Source organism: Humulus lupulus, chromosome 5 (genome assembly GCF_963169125.1).
Source record: "Humulus lupulus chromosome 5, drHumLupu1.1, whole genome shotgun sequence".
NCBI lineage: Eukaryota > Viridiplantae > Streptophyta > Magnoliopsida > Rosales > Cannabaceae > Humulus > Humulus lupulus.
In genome coordinates, this window is record NC_084797.1 from 17027889 (window position 1) to 17033888 (window position 6000).

The window sequence follows — 6000 nt, forward strand, 5'->3', positions numbered from 1 at the left end:
ATCATATTTAACATGTTTCTTTCCATTTCACTCCATATTATGTACTTAACCATTAAAACCTGAAATAAGAGGAAAACAAGTATAAATGTGCACAAAACAATCCTAAATACCTAAAACATAACCTAAAACGATCTATAAAATGAACCTAAAATGATTCTAACAAGTATCTGCAAGATTACAGGGACAATAACAGAAGGAAGAAGGAGTCCTTGACGGCAGCACCTCTAAAGTAGATTCCTCCAGAAGTTGGCCACCCCAAAATTAATGTAGATGCATCCATTAACTCTAATCATGGCTGCTGCAACACTGGTATGGTCATTAGGGATCATATGGGAAAAGTCTTGCTCTCTAAAGGTTCGTTTCTCAACTTCCCTTTCAATTCTCTGACTGCTGAGCTCATGGCCATCAGATGTGGCATTAGTTTGGCTAAAGAAAGGAAGCTGGATAATTGTTTTATCATTTTGGATTACAGTAATGCAGTTGCTATGCTGCACAGGCCACCTGAGCAAAGTGGAGAGCTTTGACCTTCTTGTTGCTACTACACATAAAGAGGTTGTGGAAATTGATTTAAAAGAGATATCTTATAAATCCAGATTGTCTAACTGTGTAGTGAATTTGATTACTAAAGAATCCTTAAGATGTAAAGCTTCAAATTATTGGGATGTGGATGTTCCCTAAAGAACTTTGTGATTCCAAATAGTCTTGAACCAAATTGTATGACAAATCTTAACCAGAATATTGGGATGAAAAGCTTAACCTCAAGGTGAGATTAAGTTATTTATTTATTGTAACACCCTAATTTCTCATAGATTACCGAGAACACAGCGTTGGGTCATAATCGTAAATATTGCTCTTTTATTTAATAAAAAACTTAAAAATAAGTACATGGATCCATGGTTTTATAAAAATAAAATACTTGTTTTTAACATAAAAATGAGTAACATCTAAATAAAACAAACTTTAAAATAAAAATAATAATAATTTGGCCCGCTTGATCTTGCTCGACTATATGGTCCCCAACGAATACATCACGAAGCTCTTAGGTCCCACTCACCACCGACCTTTCTATCTTTAATTTCCTGAAATAACAACATCATAAGGAGTGAGCTTCTAAGCCCAGTAAGAAAAATACAAACAAGGGTTAGTCATATAATCAAACATAACATATATTCACCAAAGTCATACAAACACAAACATCTAGATCATATCATATCTTAAGACATAATTCTAAATCATAATCCATAAATCATAGGTCATACTCTAAGTCATAAGTCATAGGTCATAGATCATACATCATGGTTCATAACTCATAATCATAACTATAGGTCATATATCATAATCATAACTAAAAATAACAAATCAGATATAATAAAAAGATAAGTGCTTATACAGGGGTGGCAATTAAGCCCCGGACAAAAGTCCGTCATACACCGGACATAGGTCAGTCATAAAGTTTTGGCAACCGAGCCTACCGGACATAGTCCGTCATACATTATTGGACACCTTAGGTCCAGACACACTTACCCCTTTATTGTACCTGAAATGTTAGGTCATACATGTAGGAAAAACTCATTGCAAGATCTTTATTTATTTTCATGCAATTTACATATTATCAAACAAACATGCAAATTCCTAGAACATGCTCCTATGAAATTGATACAAATACAAAGTAAAGTAAAAACTTACATTACGCAGCGGAACTGGAACAACTCCATCCTTCAATCTCTCTAACCCTTGATTCCTTTCTGTAGCAGAGTATTATCAAGAGATTGAACAAGATCAACAACACAGTCTTCCTCACCAAACCTTTGATCAACCTAGAACTAGTGTGGGCTGGTTCTCAACACATGAGATAGAGATCTAGAAAAGAAGAAGAGATTGTGGCTAAGAAAGGATTAGAGTGTCTAGGTTTTCACTTACCCAAATCAACTGAGACTGACTTGCTTGCTTTTGAAAACCCTAGATATCATATTCCTTATATAGGTAACTTAATGGGATTTATTTAAATTTAAATTTATTAAAAATAATAAACAAAAAATAAAAGCATTGGGCTGCCATAAATGGACTTGGGCCCAATCTCTTTATTTTGAACTTAAATCCCAACTGAGCCTAAATTCAAAACCTTTTATTTATTTATTTATTTATAATTAATTAATTAAATCCTTATTCAAATTAACTAATTATAATTTGAAACTTGATTTAATATTATTTATTTATATTGATACCAATTTATCAATATTAATAAATTTACCCAAATATTCTCTTTTATTCTCTAAATCTCATATCTCTGTAAATTTTCCAAAATTGACCTAGTCAACTTTAAAAATCCTAATTGATAATTAAATCAATTAATTGAGACATTCTAGATGATTTACTCAAAGGTGATGCGGGGACCATGGATCCATGAAATCAAGCTCCAACAAGTTACCGTGAATTTATTTACGAATAATTTCACTACCTTATTAATTCCTCGTGACTCCACTATAGACTCGGAATTGAACTCTTGAATTCATAGAACGTATTTTCAAAACCATAAATACGTTATCCATTGTTATAACCATTACAATCAATCAATCCTCTATCGATGACTTACTAACGAGCTGGGTGCGAATTACCGTTTTACCCCTCATCAGTATTTTATCCTTAACTCCCACTAAGTTCCTTATAAATGATATTTCCGTGAACTTAATCATAGAAATGAGATCTCAATCATTTAACCTTTTGAACAAAGCAATTAAGGAAATCATCTTTTCACTTCTCATACAGAAGTTATAGATTTCGTATCTATGAATAATACTCCCACTCAATTACACTAATAAATCTCCAAGATGTAAGTATGGGCTAGACCGTAGGGTAAGCTGGTAACGAACAAGTCAAAAGATTTAAATAATATAATTAGCAGAATATTATCACTCAGAATTAAGATCGGCTTAATATATGGTCAACGCTGTGACATTGATTAGATTTGATAACAACGATACTTATTTATCAATCAATAATCAATATCGGTCCTAGTCCGATGTAACTAAATACATCCGATCTTATCTACTTGGTCGATGCCTTGGACAAGACATCACACCCTGAATGTGTAAGTAGATCATATCGTAGATTGCCTAATCAGTGAAAATCCAATGCACTGATCTAATCTTAGGACTCGTTCTTTTGAACATATAATTACAACTATAATCCACTGTGACCTAGTCACTATAATTGTAACTATCCATATGTTCGGGATTTTATAAATGTTTGTATTATTTCAATAATCATGTAATAAAACAAGCAAGCAACACGGTTGTCAAACTAAATGATTTCTACTACTTTTATTGATAATATGAAATCGTGCTATATGTCCGACATGGTTTTATAAGGGCATAAAACCCAACAATACAAACATAAACTATATCACACATTACATAAACTAGATTATAATACCTTGAATACTCTACCAGCCAAAATCTCAAGCACCCAAAAGCCACTTATTTTCTCTTAATTTCACTATCTATTGACTACTCTTATTTATAGGCTTATATGACCTAACAATAATTATTTAAAATTTGAAATACTAAACAAATATCTCTAGAATTTTTCAACTTAAAAACTAAACTTAGGCTAACTTCCAATTATTAATTTAACTTAGAAAATTTAAATTCCTTATTTCCAAAACGTATGCTTATTCTAAGGAATATTTCCATAAGCTCTAATGATTTATTATGTAGATATTTCTATTCATAAATTAAAATAAAAAAAATCTTTAATATCTGCCATAACCAAAATATGAGATAAAATTATATACAAATATATATATATATACTCCACATCTTCTAACTATCTAACAACTATGTAAGTAATATCTATAATATATATATATATTCCAACTATTTTAAATAGATTTAACATTCCTACCAGTGCTTTTAGTTATGGAAATACTAATTATCTTATTTACTAAACAAAATATCTAATCCCAAGATTCTTTTTTTTTTAAGAGATAAACAACAATATTCAAAACTTATCTTGTTATCTTTACATAACCGAATGACATAGTTCTAGGGAATATATATATATTTATTATTTATCTATTGACAAAATTCCTATTTTTTAAACTAAACCACTTAAAACTCTAACAATATCCTATCGTGATCTTCATATTCAAGGGACTTATATAATTAAACATAGTATTTTCTAAACTTAAAGATAAATACCAATTTATCTAATAAGATAATTCTATGGTAATCTATGCAACCATCTCATTTTTTTAAAATTAATTAAAATAATACCACAACTAAAAGTATTGTTTTAAATTAACACTATTAATGAACATGTCATAACTAAATAGCAAACAATTAAATAACTGAGCTACTTGGATATTACATTTATAGAGAAGTAATTACACATAATGAAGTTGTTACATCAAGAAACTTTAACAAGAATGTTGTTAAACGAATTACAAAAATAGTTAGAAACTAACATGAGCTGCAACTAACTAACCAACCTAACTGTATTGATTATTATCCTCCCTCAAACGAAAGGGTGTAGACACCACTTTCAGTTTGGTTTTGAGATATTGAAACCTATCAATTGGCAAAGATTTGGTGAGAACATCTGCCACTTGATCAATGGAAGGGACATATCGAACGGAGAGTTGCTGTGCTAAGATCTGATCACGAACAAAATGCATATCTATTTCAATATGCTTGCAACGAGCATTTAAACAGGATTAGCTGCAAGAGCAGCTGCTCCTTGATTATCAACCCATAGAACAGGGACATCATCAAGCTTGATTTGTAGCTCAGATAGAAGTGAAGTAAGCCATTTGATTTCTGAAGCAGCATTTGCCAGCGCCCTAAACTCACTCTCAGTACTTGAACGTGCCACGACTTGCTGTTTCTTGGCAGACCATGATATAAGATTACCACCCAAAAACATGGCATATCCTCCAGTCGACCTACGGTCATCAGGGAAACTTGCCCAGTCAGCGTCTGAATAGCCATATAAGGATATAGTGAGCGCAGGCTTAATGAGAAGGCCCTCTGAGATAGTGCCTTTGAGATATCTGAGAAGATGTTTAGTAGCTTCCCAATGTACAACTATAGGAGCATGTATAAAATGACTCAGTTTATTTATAATAAATGCAACATCAGGTCTAGTGAGAGTTAGGTACTGTAGAGCTCCAAGGGTACTTCTGTACAGTGAAACATCTTCAAAGGGTGTCCCTTCAGTCAATGAAAGTTTATGAGCTGAGCTTGTAGGACTGGAGCTGGGATTAGCACCCTCCAAATGTAGTTTCAATAATAGGTCAGTAATGTACTTAGATTGAGAGAGGTACATACCAATAGAGTTTCGATGGATCTCCACTCCTAGAAAGTAATGCACAGATCCTAAGTCTTTGAGTGAAAATTGAGAGTTCAAATCATAAATAAGTTGTTGAACTAGGATCTTGTTTGGACCAGTAATCAAAAGATCATCAACATAGACTAGTAAAAGAACTAGGTTAGCTCCGGAACCATAGATAAAAAGAGAAGTATTAGATTTTGACTGGTGAAAGCCCCATTGAAACAATGTCTGCTTAAGCTTCTCATTCCATGCTCGTGGAGCCTACTTCAGACCATATAAGGCTTTGTTTAATCGACACACATAGTGAGGATTGGATGTATCTTCAAAACCAGTAGGTTGTTGCACATAGACCAATTCATTGAGAGTGCCATTGAGAAAGGCATTGCTCACATCTAACTGTTTGACATCCCAGTTAAATGATACAGCAATAGTAAGCACCATCCGAACTGTGGCAGGTTTAACAACGGGACTAAATGTATCTTCAAAGTCTATTCCAGGTGTTTTTAGATAACCCTTAGCTACCAATCTTGATTTGAATCTGTCAAGTGTCCCATCAACTTTTAATTTTACTCTAAAGACCCATTTGTTGGTGAGGACATTCATATCAGGTGTAGCAGGAACTAATGTCCATGTACCTTGCTTTTGGAGGGCATCAAACTCTTCTTTCAT